The sequence below is a fragment of the Ciconia boyciana genome, chromosome 1, assembly GCF_034638445.1.
Source record: "Ciconia boyciana chromosome 1, ASM3463844v1, whole genome shotgun sequence".
NCBI classification, from domain to species: Eukaryota; Metazoa; Chordata; class Aves; order Ciconiiformes; family Ciconiidae; genus Ciconia; species Ciconia boyciana.
In genome coordinates this window covers 194,581,110-194,600,847 of record NC_132934.1, presented here as the reverse complement: position 1 = coordinate 194,600,847, position 19,738 = coordinate 194,581,110, and positions in this window count along the sequence as shown.

Below are 19,738 nucleotides of genomic sequence, written 5' to 3'. Positions count from 1 at the left end.
GCAGAAACATGTTTTTATTTGGGTAGGAAGCCATTATACATTTGGTAAAAAAGCATTGGGGTTCTTGATTTCCATTTAATTTGACTATTTAGGCAGTTAATGTAAAAGTGGAGCATCTCCAACAGGAAGGTTTGGTGCATACCCATAGGAAACCACGATGTACTCCAGAAGGGAGAAAATTCTGTTGGGAAATCTCAGTACAAACTCACTCAAATAAATAAGTTGTCCAAGATAATTTTATCAAAGTTTTTAATTTGTCAGCAGCCTAACTTAATTACAAGCCTCTAGATTATCCTTAGGTAGGAACTGCTTTAGTCTTTCTTGTGGGACTTGGTTGGTTTTGGATGACATATCTAAATAGACATGGAAACACGAGGGCGAGTGTCAGGATGCATCTCTAGCCCACTGGGTTGGACGTCCTCCTGGAAATCTGCTGCCCTGGGTTCTCAGTAATGTTTCCATGTGAAATCATGTCATCAGGAGAGGGAGACTGCTTTCTCCTTCCCTCTTGCCACACTCAGTTGGCTGGGATACTAGTCCAGAGTATGGGAAGCTTTAACTTGGCTCCCACACCCAATGTGAGCTACATGTCAAGCTCCTGGAAAACAAGCCCTGAAACCTTTGGCTAAATTCAGCGCAACTAAGGTGATATGAGCAGTTCCCATCCCGTGAGGCTGGTTTCTTGGACAGCCTTGCAAAGTTTGGGTGGTGGGTCCCAAAAGCCAGCCAACGCACTGGCTGCCTTAGCCGCAGAGGAGAGCGGTGGTGGCTTGTGGGTGGCCTGCGGGCTACGCTGCCTCTTTCGCTGCTGTGCCAGGCACTGAGGGTGCTTGGGATCTCTGTGGTGGACAAAGCCTTGGCACTGAGTCCCCAGGCAGGTACGGCTTCAGGGACACGGAAGTACGTTGCCAGGCTTGCTGTGCATTTCCGATGGCATGGGCTTGCTAGAAAATTGCCCTGCATGCCTGGAGATTGTGCTTGGGTAAGGGGTGTCTGCTGGGAAGCAAAAAGCCACATGCAGCTCAAGGCTCCTGTAAGTAGTTGCCAAGAACAGACAAGCCATAGGGTGCCTTGCTCTGCCTGCTGCTCCGACATCCAAGGTCAGCCAGGAAGCTTCCACTAAGAGTCCCTAAACAGGGACATGAAGAGGCTGGAAGCATCATCTCCCAGCAGATTGCTGGGATTAGTTCTCTTACTCACCCAAGAGATCAATTCTGGTGATCTTCTCTACCACGCTGGCTTTTTGATGTGGGATTGAATATATTTTGTGAGAAAGATCTTTATACTTCACATTAGCAATGGTGATATACACATTCCTTTAAACACAGCATATAGTTTTTGAGATCTTGAAATCAGTCACATTTTATAAAGAACATAGGAATGCTGTTGTTTGTAAATGGGTATTGCAAAGAATACGTGGGTACCAAGGAGAACACATTTCTACTGCAGATCATGTACCAAATCTTATATAGTCATAAAACTTCCTAGAAGTATCTTTTAAAATTATTATTGTTTTCTGCCTTCATCAGTTCATGAAAGCTCAAAAGAGCTAACTAAATTTCTTTTGAAAGGAATTACAAATTCTGAAGAATCAATAAATACAACTGTATTCCCAGTAGAACATATTTATATTGTGCTAGACAAGGATGAAGATGCATTTCCCCTAAACTTAGTTACGAAAAAGACAGCTCAGAGACTACAATTTAATTACTAAGATATAACAAGACATCTGGGGAAATTGCTAGATTGGCAGCTTTTGAAAGAGTTTACAAAGTGATTTTACAGAAAAAAGGAAAGCCTTATTTTTTGTCTAGGGTATTTTTTTCTACAAAAGTTTACATGTTTATGTGGAAAGGAAAGTTTGTAAATATTTTAAAACAGGAAACAAAAAAGATTAAAAAATAAAAGCCACATATGAAGCAGTAGAAGTATGCCACTTCACAAAAACGGGAGTCCTTTGACAAACAAGTATTTGTTCTTCCCTTATTGTACAGACAATATTTATAACAGATTCTATACCATAGTGTTTGTTAATGTGAAGAACTAATAGTAGAAATTATCACTCTCTTAGCCTTTGAAAAATTTACTGAGCATGAGTTTATCATCAATGATATTTCTGTGTAAGTAGCCTTGCTGATTCTTCTAACCTGATCATTTAATAGCGTTCCATGTTCCTACAGTATTTACTTTATTATCAAAATAAGCAAACTAACCCTTGATCTTATTTCTTCTTTGAATTCAGAATAACATTTTTTTCCATTGTGTTTTTCTAGTTTAATGCTGGTGAAATTCCATTGAATTTATGGGCAGCTACTCTGCTATAAAACTGATATAGTAGAGTATTAAGCTTTTCTACTCAGCTTTTCTTTTATCACCTCAGATAAATAAGAACTTTTATAGAAATACACTCTATTTTTTATAAAAGCTCCCACTTGTACAGTTTGTTGTTCAGAAGCTTTTGTAGATGTTTATCCAAAGCTGGACATAACGGTTGTTCACTCCACATGGACAGATAAATAAAATGTCACCATTTTCCTTTATCCCCCAAATTTACTTCTGTTCCTCAAAACCTGCAGATACTTCTTGGCTTTACATCACACCCGAAAGGTAACTTTGGAAGATGCATGTCACTGCCCAGAGTTACCAGCTCACTTTGCAAGAGCTGTCCAGGTCTTTGCAACACCAAAATCACGTGCTTTAGTTATAAGAGGCCTTGCAAGAGGCACCAGTATGAAACCAACAGGTTTTCTTCACTGCATCCCTCCAGATACCAACAGGACTTCAGCACTCAAATGAAGTGGCAATCAACTGGTTTTCAGAGAAACTCCAGGTTTGCTGATTTCTTCGTAACAGTGCCACGAGCAGACACCAGGAAGGCACAGACCTGAAGCCCATCAGCCTACTAGACATTAAACTCCTGCTCTCCATCTTTTGCACTGTGGCTTCAGATGTTTGATGACCCAGTCATGTCCAGAGAGAATCACAGCCATCACCTGGGCCACATCAACAAGGGACACATAGTATACCACTTAGGAATAATTTTGCTCCTTTATTATACTGAGAGGAGTATTATGTAATCTGGCCAAATCCCTTTATTGGTGTCATCAATGGATGTGGAGAAATCAGAAATTACGACCTTTTGATCACAGCTACAGCCAACCATCGTCAAGAAAAAATATGATCTACAAGGAGCAACAGTAGCTTTTCAGAACCCCTGCAGATTCTTGACTTGGAGACAATCAAGATCATGCTGGGACCTCTGTGGCACCTCAAGGCAGCCCCAAGCCATGCTGGGCTTTTTGCCCATCAGTGGCTTTGTCCTTACACAAGCAACATCCCTATGCAGCCCGACAAGAAAACCTCCTAGCAGCTCTGTGCCATTAAAGTAGCACAAAGTAGCTGGAGTGTCCTGCTGAGGGAGGCAGCTGACCCCCTTGCCTGCCCAGATACAGTTTTGGAAAGATCTGATACATTCATTACTCACATGATATGCATTACTCATTCTGAGTACAATATAGCAAGTGTTACTCCGTACTAGGATGACTACATGTCCCGTACTGACACTGTAATAAACGGAGTATTATAATAACTCTTCTTTGGTGAGAGCTTGTGTCTCTCTTAGTGACAGTATCACCATTAAAGCTATGTCTGCAGGTTTAATCTCTCTGGCTGCTCTTTTTAGGCTGGCAGTCTTTTCTGACGTCCATTTCTTTCCTTGCTACGTTATCACTTATTACTGACAAAGGGCAAATGGCTCAAACATTTGCAAACAAACACCGTAAGACAGTCCCTGCCCTGAAGAGAATGTAATCTACTTTGGATACAGACAAATTAATCATTTATTCTGAACTTTTGGTTTCTTTACCAAAACTTTACCCCCACAGGTGTGCAACCACCAGTGCCAGACCTGTGCCATGGGAACAGAGCAAACCTCAGCCCAACCTGTGGGGCAGGAGGAGAGACTGCTGCAGTCCCAGCCTTGCACCCTGGATTGATTTTCTCATCCGAAGGGCGGTCAGTGGGAAATGTATGAGCAGTGAAGGAAGCAAGATCCCAAGGTTTTCCCCTACCACCTGCACCCTGTGTTATGTTGGGCCTCTGAGTCTTCCATTTCCGATGCGTGGTATCCTGGCTGTAATGGCGAGGGTGGAAGTGTCTTTTCCCCTGTCCCCCTTTAGCTTCTCCGTTAAGGCGATCTCATCCATGACGGGAGCTGCAGAGCCAAACCTTTTCAGGCACAGTGTGCCCAGAACTGGGGCTCCTGTCTCCTGATCTCGTGCTCAGGTGCACCCTGTCAAAGAAAAGGGGGTGGCATCAACTCTGGTAAGGCTTTGAATAGATCCACATAGTTCCTAGGTCAGCTATAAGCTAGTCACAGGACAGAAATGGCTGTTGCAGTGCCCTAAGGGCTAGAGACTAGAGGACAGCCATAACTGATGCTTGGGCCTTACCGATGACAGCCTGGCCTCTTCCAGATTCAAGAGGTCAGGATCTGTCCCTGATTGCCTGTCACACTGAAACTGCTTCTGTTTTAATATTCTCACCATAAGCCAGAATGAACTCTTCTACTTGCAAAATACTTGTTTTCTGAAAATCTGGCCATGCTGTCCTATTGATATGACCTTCCCCAAAACAAAAGGCATCTCTAAATAACTCAGACTTCGTGAGGAGTTGAGAGTGAACCACAGGTGAAATGTATTATTTTAAACTTCCATACTAGCAGAGAAAGACATTGGCAGAGAAAAATAAAATAAACCTCCTTATAACCTTGCAGTTCAAACCCTTTTTTAGATAGCTGGCTTCGCTTTCAAACAAGTTTTATAACAAGAGCAAATAAACTCAAAATATTTGATGGTATCCATCCAAAATGCTTTGAGTTTTTGACATGCTTTCACATGTACTTCTTGGCTGCTGTAAACAGCAGGTTAGTGTCAACGTGAGTTTCTCCTGTCTGTTGCCCTTCTGAGTCCCCAGGAGGCAAAGGCTCTTCATATCGGCTTTCCTGAAGGTCACATTTACTCCTGCTCACACATTCTGCAAATACAGAGCTCAGTTTCATATCGGTCAAGACAGGGACATTGGTAAATGTACATGTCCTGCAACACCAGATGAGCTGTTATTAGTCTGTTACTACATTGAGATTTACTCTCTCTGTGTCCTGACTAATCAATCCACTTACTTACAAATTCTTTTCTGCCTTCAGCTACTGTGATTTTAAAACTATGTAGCCCATTTGGATTTCCCATATACTGACGAGAATAAAATCATATGTTATTTACAGGAAGGTTTGAACCCTTATCCTGGACTTCATGTGTTCATGTAAAGGTTTTTTCATGCTTTTTTCCTGCGTACATTTGCCCTTTAATATCTTTCTACTCATGACTGCACAAATATTACGCTTTCACTGGGGCCACCCTGCTTGTCCAGATTCAGAAGTTCAACCATTCAAATGGTACATACAAAAGCAAGAACTGGTGCAAACGCTTACACCTGCAACCTGCAGGTACAGGTAGGAGCAACTGAAATTTTAGGCATGCAGAAGTTGAGGCCAGTGTTTGAGAGAACAGGTCCCACTCCTCACAGTAGCTGTAATATTTACATATTCTGACAGGCTTCTGGCAGTAGGCAGCTGAAAGTGATGAGCTGTCGCAACAGATTAAAATTAAATTCTATTGAAGAAAACAACATACAAAAATTATGTTTCTGTATAATCTGTGTGATTAAATGTTACTTGTTTCAAAGCTAATGTTTCTGTCACTTTCAATTACAGCTTTTGGAAGCTTTATTCTGCATCATTTAATCTCTTTAAATAACTCTCCTGTTCAGCTTTCTTACAGGGATTGGCACACTTAGTATGAATATTGCACTCCTACTAACTCCTACAATAACACTGCTGACTCTAATTTAGAATAATGTTAATTATATCCGCTCTCCCTTAATGCCTGGAAGTTGAAAAAAGAAAAGGAACTAAATCAAATGGAGTCACACTCAGGAACTTTTTTACTGGTCAAGCTATATTGAGCAGGCTCAGGTCACTCTTCTGATGAGCAGATGAAAATGTAATCATTTCTAAACAGTGACAGACATTTCTTGTTGGAGAATAGTTTTCGAAGCATCCTCAGTTTTTTGGATTTACTATTCTAAAAGCTGAAGGGTTGAACCAATTTTTCATTTGGTTTTGCCATTTTCAAGTTTCCAGACAAACACTGCAACTGAGTTAAATTATAATGGGGTTAAACAAATTACAACTCGTTCAACTAGTGTGAAACTCCGTTGAGGTGAACGAAGTTCGAGAAAAATTCCTATTTTGTTGACAGAAGAGCCTTTGAATCGAGCGCGCTATAAAAGCTCATCTCCATGTCTACATTTGGCTGAATATTTTTCCTTTATTAGCCTAAGGAAATGATGATTTATGTGCAAAAAGGAAGCTACACTTGCAATTAATGAGCAAGCGGAAGGAAGGAGGGGGAGGGAGCCTTGCTGGCAAACGAAGGGGTTTGGCAGCAGCGGCTGCTCTCCCAGGCGAGCTCTGCCACCTCGTGGGCTGCTGCCCCCTTGCAGCGCCCAGCGCGCAGCCGGGGCCGGGGAGCGCGGGTCGGCCCCAGGGACAGTCCAGGGCGGCGCAGGCAGAATCGGGCCTGAAACAAAGGATTTGGACAATAGCCCTAGAAAGCATTTCGCTAACACGAGGGGTTTGAAGCCTAGTTCTTAAAATTCGGCTCTCGTGTTGGAAAGGCAATCACGTCCTCAGGGCAGCAAGGCATATTTTTCTCGCTGATTTTTCCAACTGGTATTTCCAGACTGTAGCTTTTTAACTATCATGAGATATTAATTCAGTGTTTGTATTACTGGATCTGGGAGTGTTTTGCAGCTCCCAGGTCCAGGTACAAGGTCCGTGCATGTCCCAGATCCCTGCAGGAACACCGCCTGCTGTGCTCCAGCCCTGGCTCGCAGGTAGATGAATCTGTACAGACCCCGAAGCATCACAAGTTGCACCCTGGCAGGCAATGCTAGATGCAGCCATAGTCCAGCTTCGTGACCCAGATATACTTCTTTGGTAGCTGTTTGTCATTTTTTTAATAGAAGTTCACAGGACTATGCAAACCACTGATTTTTCAATTTGCTGACCTGAACCAGAAACCTGAATCGAGTCACAAACAAACAAGCAAAATTGATTTTTTCTTGTCAAATGAAAAGCCGGAAAAATAGTTTGGCTTGACCTGCAAAATTTCTTTGACTGAAAAGAGTAATCATTAAGCAGCTGAAAATACCAGCTTGGTGATTTCAAGCTGAGAACGTTATTCTGTGAATGTTTCTTTATAGAAACGTTTCTTTTCTTGCATTTTCAGGAAGGAATAAAACTACTAACAAATCAAGGCAAAATACTTTAAGTTGCCCCCAATTTTAGCATGCTCCTTATTCAACAGTTCCACTCAAGGTGCCTAGATAGCTCTTTGCTTTTGACTTGTGATCCTAATTGTGAACTAGCAGCACTAAACTGGGCACGACTGCTTGAGAAGTGTGGGCAGACCCCTTGTTACACAATGGTTCCAGTGTTATCTCACGTGTCTGGCTTCCTGACCTTGATCAGGTACAAATCCGTGATCCATCACTGAAACAAATTACTAAGCCTTGCAGTGGAGAAAGTCTCTGTGTTGTAGAATGTGGCAGACACCAAAAAATGATGTCATCTTGTGACATAAATATAGCTGTCCTCCTCACATACATGCTGTTTTAGCCATGTCACCTAACCAACAGTTCGCATATAATCTATCAGAGGAGGAACAAAAAGATTGTTAATATTTGATTTAATCATTTGATCTGAAAAGCCACAAGCAATAAGAAAGAGGAGGATGTCTGTGAAAATGCCACTTTTACAGGGATAAATTTTTGTATTACAGAGTTTGACTATTCTTGGCTAAACAAAAATGCTCAGCTCTTAAAGGAAGTGGTTCGTTATTTCTCTGTGACAAAACTAAGAAAAAGAATGAGCTGGAAGAAAATTCTCAGATATATCCATATGGCTTTGATCCCTTAGGTCTCATTTCCAAAGTAAGCTGAGAACTTAAAACATCAGGTGCTTTCAGGAATTGTAACTACTTGTTATAAGATAAATCTCTGAATGTCTAGCACTTGACAAATTGTTAATGAAAACAAGGAGCTAAATGAGATGTGTACAAAAGATATGCTTCAATTTTGTTTCTCAAGTGACTGAGCACGTAGACAAATCTACCTGAACTGCTGGAATTCACTGTGGTAGAGTTAAAAAATAAGGAAAAAAAAAATAAATGTGCATTTCAATAGATTTTAAGCAATATACTAGGAACAATGTTTATATATTACATATGTTTAAAATGATAAATGAATCAAATACACTGCAGCATCAGAGATTCTAGGTGACTGCTATTGTAGCTGCTTTTGTATTGAAGGCAATAGTTAAAGAGATTAAAAATAGTTAAAGAGTAGCAGTCGATAGGTAGATAAGGAAGATGTGATTCTGCTTCATTTATTGATGAATCATATGCTACAGTTGTATTTCCTTGACGGGGGCTAGAAACTAGCCATACTTCTATGAAGATACGGAAAAGGAAACTCTATTTTTCTACTACATGTTTTTCAATGAGCAGTGGTTTTTTTTAGTAAAAGTCATACAAATTCCTGAGGTAATCCAGATTTTAGTGTAAACTGTGGGAAGTTTACAGGAGTTCCTTACATTTATTTTTATTTTTATAATGTTCATTTAATACTATCAGATTGATGAGATGGTTTTGAGGGAAAAAAATCAAGTAGCCTGGATGAGGGATGCCGGTATCTTTTTTGCCATTAACCAATGGCAGCAAGAACAGAAGTCTCTAAAGTGATGAAGCAGAAAGTTTAAGATCTTCTGTAGGAGCTGACAAAAACTTACAATTTGATTCCATGTGATGAAGAAAAAAGAATGTTCCTGAAGAAAGCTGAGCTCTTTTCTTTTCTGGGACCATTAGCAGAGCATTTATTGTACATAGGACTACCAATGATATTTTTAATAAGCGCTACACATCGTATTTGTAGTCACTGAGATTTAAACCAGGGAAATAATCTGACCCTGCTAGGTCACCAGACACATGGAAACAGCAGGCAATACAGTTTAGTTCTCCCTCTGCATTCTGTCTGCTGTTGTGTGACTCCTACCTTTCTCACTTAGGAAGGACTGGCTGCTCTAGAAAATACGATGTGTCACAGGACCCTTTAAAATGTGGTCAGTATTCACCAGGACTATCGTAACAGTCATATCGTAATGAGATTATTTTAATCTCGGAAGCAGAAGCACAGCAAGGCAGATTATTTGCATCTTTTCAGGGTGGTTAGGGCCAGGAGCAATGTAGCTCAGAATTACTGAAATTCAATATTTCTGTGGTGGTTTTAAAAGGAATTTGATGAACTCCTTCCCTTGGTTGTTGACAAAAATCCACATCATAAAACCTTCCCTGAATCATACGAGTCTGATACCTTAGTCCAGAGAGAGGACAGCAGAGCGATACAGGAAAGGAACTCAGCCCACAACACACTGCCTTCTCCGTTATTAAGAGGCTCTACTCAGCTTGGCTTGGCAAGGCTTGCAAGAGGTAAGGCAGAGACTAGAGGAACACACACAGTTGCAGCTAGATTTGCAACACTCTACCCGATGACCTGATGATTCAGGCCAGTGCAATAAAACCTCCTGCTGTTTTGTCCTATATACTAGTACTTAAGTTTTTGTTACCATTCGAATTCTGCCGCAGTAGGAAGCTGCTCATGCTGCATATTATTCTTGTGTTGGCCGTGGTTAGAAAACATCCACCTCCTGAGTTTTTTAGAAGCAATAATTTATTTTTAAAAATCAAAAAAGCATTTTAGATTATTTTTAAACAAAAGCAAACCTGTGAGTATTTCAGTAGCAGCAACTATAGCAGAAGGAGCTAATTTGTTTTTCTCATCCAGAGCCTCATGCAGTGTCATTTTTCTTTTTCACATCCCTGTGCTGTTCAAAACACCAGTTTATGGCGCAGCTCATAGGGCTTACAAATGCACTCTCCTTCAGAGTCTGGTGTGTATCCTCCTGAGGCTCTCAGACAATTACAGTAAAAAATAGAAGCATCAATTGCAATCTTTTCACACAGCATGGTTATTACTCCTGCTGAGGTTTTAATTTGTCCTGAGACTGTACACATCAGCAGTTTTTCAAAATTACATTATAAACTGATATTTCATTCGGCCTAAAATTCAGCTTATTTTCTTGTTGTACCAAGGTTTCCCAGACACTGAAATCAGTGTGGTTCCCAAGCTCGTGGGTAAAGGGACTTGGGATTTAAGGATTCAAGAGTTGCTCAGATTGGTGATTATGGAACCTTGCCAGGCCGGGGAAGCAGCAAGGGGCTAAGGACCTTCCTCGGCACGTAATGCTACCACCTCGCAGAGGAAGCAGCAGAAAGCATTAGCGTTAGCCTAGAAGACTTTATATCCTGGAATATGAGGGAAGAGAACCGGGATGGAAACTGGTGGAAGAAAGGGTGGAAAAAATCTCCCACCTGTATCGCTGTACTTTGCCTTTGCTATCTTGTCTAAGTCCCATTTTTCAAAGCCATCTTCTGTTCCCCGCAAAATCAGTGGGACTTTTACTCTACTTGCAATGACAGACAGACTGCTTGAAACAACATCCATTCAAATCAGTGGGAAAATCTGAATTTGCATAGAGTTGCATTAGATCGTACCTTCACATTTGCTTTTAATAAAACAAAGAATCCCTCTTCTACTGAAGCTGGACATAGTTTATCAAATATATCTGAAAATCATAGTCCAAATGAACCACTGTATAATACAAGTTAATAATAGTGATTCTAAGCAGGATCTGAAGAAAGCCACACCATGCAATATAATCATAAAAGCTGAAAAAAAAGCTACATTGTTGATTTTTTTCAAGTCATTTTTCTGAGGCTCTCTGTCTTCTGTGTGATTTTCAAAAAGTTTTACAGAGCAATATTGAAAGGTTCCACAGGTTAATATTTCACTGAGAAGTGATATGACAAACTTTTCTGATATTGAGTATTTGACTACAGCAACAAGGTTTCTAAGGCTATAGATTGTTAATGGAGAGATTTTAAAATTCAAGATTTCCTTATATGACATATAAAAATCAGAGATTACATTCAGCTAGATCAAGAATAAAGCATCATTTAAATGGAATACACTTTGAAACAGAAAAAAAAAGCCCAAAAGCTGCTCTAAATTACTTTTAAATAGGAAAAATAACCCTTAGTACTTCCTTAACTCTTATCTCCTGCTCAATACCTTCAAAATATTTCTATGTAACCTTGTAAGTAATTTTTACAATGCTGACAAAGTGTAAATTTTGCTAATTGCATCTGGCCTCCTTCTTGGCAATCCTAATACAGTGATGACTGAATTGCAGAATAACTTATTCTGTCATGCCTGTGCATTTCTTAGTTACCTACAAAATAATTCCAAGGTTTAAGAAAGATAGGATTCTAAATCAGAAAGACAATAGATCAACAGATCAAATCCTGTTTCAAACCCTGATGAATATCTGATATTGCAGGATGAAGAAGAAGTCCTGTTCATAACCATCCACCTATTTATCAGTTACTGCATGTGAAGAAAGACATTCTTTCTGATCTTTACAGGCAATCTGCTTACTCTTTGATGCATAAGATTTAAATAGCCCTATTTTTACCCTATTTTATAAATTTAATAGGAAATAATTAGGTTTACGTAAACAATTCATCCACAGTATTTGATTGTTGGAAACAAACAAACTTTGGACGATCCCTTTATTCTGAAATCACAGGATGACTGACACCAGCATGTACAATAGGGGAACAGAAAGCATTATATTATATTGATGAATGATGTCAAGGACATGCACCATATGGTGTTCAATGATAAACTGAAGTTAAAAAAAAAAAAAAAAAAAAGGGAGAGGAAAGCAAGGACTCTTTACCTGAGGGTGCTTCTGTAACATTTAGCAGAACAGCTGAATGGTCAAGAATGAGTATTCCACTATACTACTAAATATACTGTAAAGTTACTAAGATTTTAAATCTAGTAGATCAAAGTTTTTTTGTACATTATAGACAAAATCCTGAACCTATGGAAAACAACAGCAAAATAACCATTTCCTTCACTATGATAAAAATTTCCCCTCATTTCAATAATGATTTAATAATTAAAGCTTTTGATAGTACCAAAAATTTTAATAGTGTTCTCTTTTAAACTTACATATCTGACTTTTCTCAGAGGTTCTTTGACTACTGATACCGTATGGGCTTCACGTGTATCCAAGCAGCTATACAGTAAGGCTGATCAGCTGCCTTCAGAAATCAGTGGAAGGTCTCAGAATTGTTTTGATAATCACTAGTTTGAGAAACACAAGTTTTCTGAAATAATAGTGTACCTCCTAGAACAAAATTAAGACTTTAGATGTCTGTTAGAAATAGAAAATTTCTATTAGAAATAGAAGCAAATTTTCTGTTTGTATCTTTAGTAATAACAAGTTTAGATAAGGTACAATATGCAAGATAGGCGCAGTGATATGGTCCTGAATGTACCTCCACATCTATGTCTTTGTCTTCTTACACAGTCCTAAACATCTAAGAAAACCCTTCCTTGATCTTTTAGATACCTTGTTCTAAGGCACTCCTCCTGCAACGCCTATAGAAGCTTGTGAGTTTACACTTGTATTGATGCTTAAATAAATTTTCGTATGTGGTATTGCCATAACTCATTTACCCTTATCATGTTCTCTCCTTGCTGTTTATTAGTTCCATTTGTTATGTCGCATTTAAAATTAGATTGGGAGATATTTGGGGAAGGAATCATTAACAAGTTGCAATCAGAACTCTAATTATGTTGCTACTGGAGGGTGCTGAGGAAGCCATAGCTGAGTGAACAGATGTACTCATTTTTAATAGGGGAAGTCATGTCCTAGTAAATTACTGCTCTGTTTTCTAGAATATGGGCCAACTGAGGGACTTGCAGGTAAAAGGTGGTAGGAGAAGAGAAATTGAAAAGGCATGACATATCTGACATACTAAGCGCAGACACTTCATGCTGCTGCTCAGACACTGCAGGCTGCTGCAGAATGCAAATAGACCCAAGACTTCTTCCACCCGTTACCAACAAAGCAGCAGAAAGGCAGAGTTTCTGGAAAAGATAAACAAGGTGCTGACAGGAAAAGGTACAAGAGAAAGGAAGGGTTTATTGCCTGGCAATGTTCAAGAATCACAGTAGCTTTTTCTGGGGGCGAGATAATTTACCAGCAGAGGCACTAATGGCCTAAAAAGCCAAATTTCTGCTTCCTAGAAGAAACAGTCCACTCCGGCTGAGTGGAAGAATGACAGAAAAGATACAGAAGCTAATTAAGAGCTTACTAAGCTAAGCAGGAAGCTTATGTTGACAAAAGGGCCTAGGTCTGTAGGGCCTGAATAAATACATATGACTCGATCCTGTCTGGACTAAATCCCCACATAAGGCAATGGAAAAAATGAACAGTCCCAGCTGCTGACAGACACCGTATATCTGAGTTCTCTAGACGCATGCACAGTGATGGAGATGAGACTGAAGATAAATGTGGGAGAACGCAGCAGCTGGACCAGACAACTCCAGCTCAGTCTCCTGTCTCTCGCAGCAGCCAAAGATGCACAGCACAGAGCAGGAAAGCAGGGCAAATATAGAGTGAGAATTTCCCTGGACATTCTCCCAGCCTTCAACAACTGTGTTCCAGGGGCTCTCCGAGCCAGATGTAGTTTCCACAAATTTAGTAAACATTACAGATTTTTCTTCTGTGAGTTCATGCAGCCTCCTCCCTGAACTCATGTGAACTTTTAGCCTCCACAGTATCCCGTGGCAAGGACTTCTACAGTGTAACTATGCCCCGAGTGAAGAACCACATTCTTCTCCTTGTTTTGAACCTGTCAAGTGCTACTTTGAGTTCATGCCCCTTAGTTCCTACAAGCAGCACAAGCAATCCGTCTCCTGTGCTCATGGTTTTCTGGGAGGCAGTCAGCATGACTGGTCAGTGACTACTGAAGCCAGGGCCGGGAAGTCATGCAATACTCATGCTTCTTTATACTGGTAAGTGAGAAAGGCCAAGGACTGCATGTCAGCACTGTATCACTGATCATCTACGCTACCCAAGACTAAGCATGTTCCTTGGCACAATTTTGGCCCATTCTCACTAATGCTTTCTAAGCCATTGCCAAGGCGTGTTCTCTCTGGAGAACAGCACGTGCTAGGGATTGCTCCTAACGGGCAGCGTGGGGAAGACTGCACCATGTCTGGCTTCCTCCACCTTACCCTGTCCTCCAGCACTACCCTAGCAGGCCCTTCATCCTCCAATACACGCCACAGGCACTCAAGTCATATCCCAGGATATGTCATACATATGTTCAGTGTCGTGCTATGAAAACTTCACTCTGGTGCGATGCAACTCAGCCCTCACATTATATCAGACACTCAAGATGGAAAAAAACACATAAAAAACAGTTATTGGGTCTTAGACACTCCCCATGGGGACCAGAGGAGATTGAGGGCCAAGTGTTATGTAGTCTGTAGGCTAGACACCCCGAAGTCTGCATCACTCAGCTTCAGGCCCAGAGAATGGTCCCTAAGCCTAGTTTGACTTAGTAGCACACATATAGCCTTAGTTTACTTCTATACTGATACACCACACAGGGCCAGGGCCCATATCATTAAACTGTCTACACGATCCTTGGCAAGATTTTGGCTTGGGCCAATGCATACCCACTCAAAGGGAAGCCTGGGCGTTGCCTGGGGAATAGCAAAGGTCAGGAGCTATTCTCAGTAGGCCCCATGGATGGGAACAAACATTTTGGTGTCCTCCTCCATAACATTTGGTGACAGCTGGTCTCATTAACAGCATAGCAGTCTGTTCCTCAAGGTGTGTTTAATGTTTAATGCTGGGTTCTGCATTGCCTACTTTAACAAAACCCACTAATTTTAAAGTGACCTTGCCTAAGAAAGGTAAGAACCAGAGGAATGATCAGAAGACCTTATGACACAGTTCTCCTTTTTGTCCGACGATAAGAAAAGCATCAGTTTTCTCACTATAGAGTTGTAATATTGGAGAAGAGGAAATCAATCATCTGATCTCAGCTCGTAGAGCTTTTCAGCACCAGGAGCTCTGGGACTGTGGTTCCTTCCAATCCACCCCAATAGCGATACAGCTGTATGAAGACGTATCAATATTAATAGCTTTTCATAGTAGGTATTGCTCTGTGGTAATTTTCCAAGACCACAGTTATGTGCCAGTGTCATGTGCACAAGTCTACTGTTAGTAAAGGCAGATAAAACTGTGGTAAACATTTTCCAAACTAAATTTCAATTCCAGATTTCTTTTGTCATTGTGTATTGGAGGTTTTAACGTATAAAACAGGAAGTCTAGCATGATGTAGCATGTTTTGTTGTTATATATGTTTATAACAGAAACACTTTCTCATTGAGGGTATGAGAATACACTGCTTTTAACTGAAAAGGAAAGTGTGAGTAGAAATTGTTGTTGGTCATACACCCTGCATTACTTTTCATCCAGATTACAGAGAACTGTTCCCATCTCAGTAAACAGATTCCACCTACTTACACATGAACAGGGCTGGCTTCAGACTAGCTAGTAAATCCGAGTAAACCTCCAATGAGTTTCCTGACTGACTAAAACATCAAAACTTGGAAGATTAGCAAACCTTACTGAAACTGACATTGAACTTAAGATGAAAGCTCTTCTGAAAATGAAGAGTCTCAGGAGAAAACTACGAAATTCAAGTTTCGGTATGTCCATTAATTCAACAAAAATGTAATTACTCTACAAGGGAAGAGATAAATTAAGGGACACGAGCAAGACGGATGCGACCTGAATAAAAGAGATCCTACAAACATAATTTGATGATTTTATAGGAGATGAAATTATGGTAGTCAAGCTCTGAAATATTAGTGGGTTCATAAAACATAGTATGTGCTATAGAACCTTCAAGTTTCAGTAAATGTAAGAAAACCACGATTAGGGACAACCAATGTGTTCTGCCAATGGCACAGCATAGATACAGGTTTGGGTAACATCAGGTTCTAGCAACTTTCTTCATAGGAATACAATGAAAATCTGATTTTTATGTCCCACATTTATTGCCATCTTTGGAAATACACCAAGATGTGTTCAGAGGTGTCTGAATTTCATTTATTAATATTCTATGAATTCAAAGGAGCTGACCTATTTATAATCTGGAGGAAAAGTTAAAAAAAAAAGTTATCAAATGTTAGATATCTAGAAAACACCTTTTATCTTAGCCACATTGGTTAGAATATTACAGGCAGAGCTAGCTAGGAATTTTTTGATGTTACTTCTTTCCTGTACATTCATCTGACTTTTTGCAAAAATGCATTATTTTTCATGAATTTTTCATTGTAAAAGTAGCTCAAGTCAATAAAAACATTTCTAGTTCAAGTACTGGTGAGAATGGAAGTAAAGACCCCCACATTTCAAAATAATCCATAGTCCTTTGTCAGCGACATCTATCCTTGCCCAGAAAGCAACAAAAAATGTCATATGTCAACATCTTCACAAAATTAATTCCTAACTACAGGTCAAGCACCAATATTTGTTCATATATTTAAATATCTGACAGCATGTCATACTTTAAAGAGCTTCATGATTCATTTCCATAAGGAACTTGTGTGTCTCATTTAGAATATATCCAGAAAAGAATGTTGAGTAGTTCTTAACTTACTGAGTCTGTTTCAGAATAGCTTTAAATTCAAGTCTGCAACCCTAAGTGGACAACAGCTTCCTTTGTTCCAGTTCTTCCGTTATTGCAAAATGCAGGCTGATGGAAACTGAAGAACATGGCTCTATCTTTTAGTCAGTGACCTTGTAAATCTCAGGGGGAAAGACCTAAATTACAAATGAAAATAGCCTATGGTTTTTATCAAAACCTTCAGTAGAAAATGGGCATGTATTCAACATAGCTCATCTGAAGTTCATCTGAAGAATGGATCTGTAACTCTACATGTCCCCAGCTGGATGTTTGAATTTATGTTCAGAATATTTAAAAAATTTCAACTGTCTCCTTATGTTTTTCTATCACGATTAACTGTGCTGCTGTAAATCTTGCTTAAATGTGTAGTTGGACAATTCCTAACGGTAAGAAAAAAAGGTCTTAAGTTTGCACAGCTGTGCACTTTTGAGGCCACAGAGGCTGAAGAACAAGAAAACATATTTCATCTCCTTTTCTTCTAATTCTCCAGGCACATTAGAGACTAGGGAAGCTGAGCAGGGTCTGGCCCTTAGCAGCAGGAGTTGGAACATGAAGAAGTACTGATTAAATCAGAACATTTTCTAACACTGCCAAGTGTCCTGAGTGCATGAAAATGTCATACTTTTGCCTTTTTTTTTCTTAAATACACCTATTTCTTTTAATCTTTCCACTTCTTTGGTAAAGGGCTTTGCTTAATCTTTTCCAGGTGGACAAACGTCCAAAAGCTTTTGCAGTAAGGACTGATGGACAGGATGTACCCTCCAATTAAATGTTACCCCTGTAGCCTTTTCCAGAATACACCTTCAGTGGTTGTGAAAATATGTCTTCTTACACCTTTTTAGTTTGCCTCATCCTTGCATGGAAAACTTCCATGATTTTTTTTATTACTTTAATTTTCCAGACTAAATAAAGGATTGTAAGATACACCATTAGACTCTTGAAGAACTAGGATTTCTTGGTTTTACATCTCTTATAAAGAAGCAGCTTCTTCAGTGCTGCCAATCTATATGGGATATATTTATTTCAGATTTCTATTTGGCTATCACCATTAATGTTGTTCTTTCCACTGTCACATTCAATCTGCATGACATCAGCATGTCATCAATAGAACAGATGTCACTTTATTACGGTCTTTTTTCTTTTTTTTTGCATTGTAATTAGTGATCTGGTCTTTCCTGACGTGCTACAATTTACTTGCAGCAATATAGGCGCTCTGATGGGGACAGCATGATATAACCTAGAGTGACAGCCAACAGAGTGGCAATAATCTACTAAAATATTTGAAACTGAAAAGAAAAATCTATCTCGCTCAGCTAAGCAGCCTGAAGGATCAAAGGATGCCAAACAGTCTTCCGTCTGAAAAACACAAGTTGTTGTGCAGAAAATGGTATTTGGACTTGTTAATGGCTACTTGGAATGCTAGCAGCAATCACGCTGTAAAGATATTTAGGAGGTCAGTATAATAACGCTCTAATTTGTTTGAACACTGTTTCAATAATTGGTTTAAAACTGGTTAAAAACTATACATATATATATATATATATGTATTTTTAAACACTGGACCCAAGTCTTATAATTTTACTTCAATTTGGGTATAAGATGGAGCTTCTTTTCTAGTGCCTGCATTGTGTCACTTTCTAATAATGTGGCTGCTGGTAGTAAGAGGCTCAAAATGCCATTTGTAGTTAAAATCTCTATTTTCAGATACATTGTCTAGTTTATTCATGCAGAGAAGTCATTTTACCTTTTGACCTTTCTGCTGGACTGAACAAAATGAGTGAAGACGTATTTTAACAGTCCTTGTATTTGAGTGAATTGTGACTGCAGCTGAAATTGCCACAGTCTCCTGTACTATTCACATTAATTTATTTGTAATAAACTTGGCCAAACCATTCCATTTTAGATATTTACTTATTTTTGTTTAGATTTATAGTGAGGTTAAAAAATTAATGAAGAAGAAAACCAAAACGTTCTAGAGCATTTTAATCAGATATAAAGTACCACAACTGCAATGCTTCATGCAGGCCCAGGTTTTAAAATGATAAGATTTTTACTGAACAAACTAATTTTGTTCATCTGCTTAATTACTTTCTATGGCAAGGAATAACTTAACGGAAAGCTTAAGCATAAGCCCATGCTTAAATGCATTGCTGAGGTAGGGCACAATTCCCAACATTTTCTCCTCAGGATAACAAGAAATCCTATGGAAGTTTAATGACTTAATAATACAAAGAGCTTAGGGCCCTTTCAGAGATGCTACATCTCTTCACTCTTCCTTGATCTCTTTGGGAGCTGAAAGTATCTAAAAGTCTATGGGACTGAGTCCTACCTGCTTAAGTCTGACCTCATCCAAAAAGGATTTGTTTTCACTGGTACTTTGGAAAACCTGGAGCATCTGTCGGAGCACTTGCTGGAAGCTGGCATGCGTTAGTAAAAACAGTATCTCTGGGGGCTGGAAAAACTGAGTAGGTTATAAGGAGTTATCACAGAAGTTGCAATTAAGTTAAGCATGACATTGGTAGACACAAGAAGAGCAGCACATCACTCAGAAATTATTAAAAAGCCAGGCAAACGAGCAAAGGATCTGAAAAAGTTTAAAAAGGCTAGTGATAAATATAGCCAACCAAAGAGAATACCAAAGGACTTAATGGTCAAATTCAGAGATTACTCTGAAGAACAGCAGGTGCTAAGTGGAGAGAACAGCCACACATGAGTAACTGTAAACACACAACATGTAAATTCAGAAAATGGCAGAGGAACAGGTCACTCCGTGGTGCTGAGTAGAACAAAGGGACTCAAAGGGTAAGCACTGGGCAGGATATTGCTGCTGCAGCTTTCACAGACTCAGTCATGTACAAGGGCAGTGCTGACAAAGCAGTACAAGGTGAATTCATGGCAATCTGCAAATAAAACTGATTCATGAGCGTCTATGAGAGTAA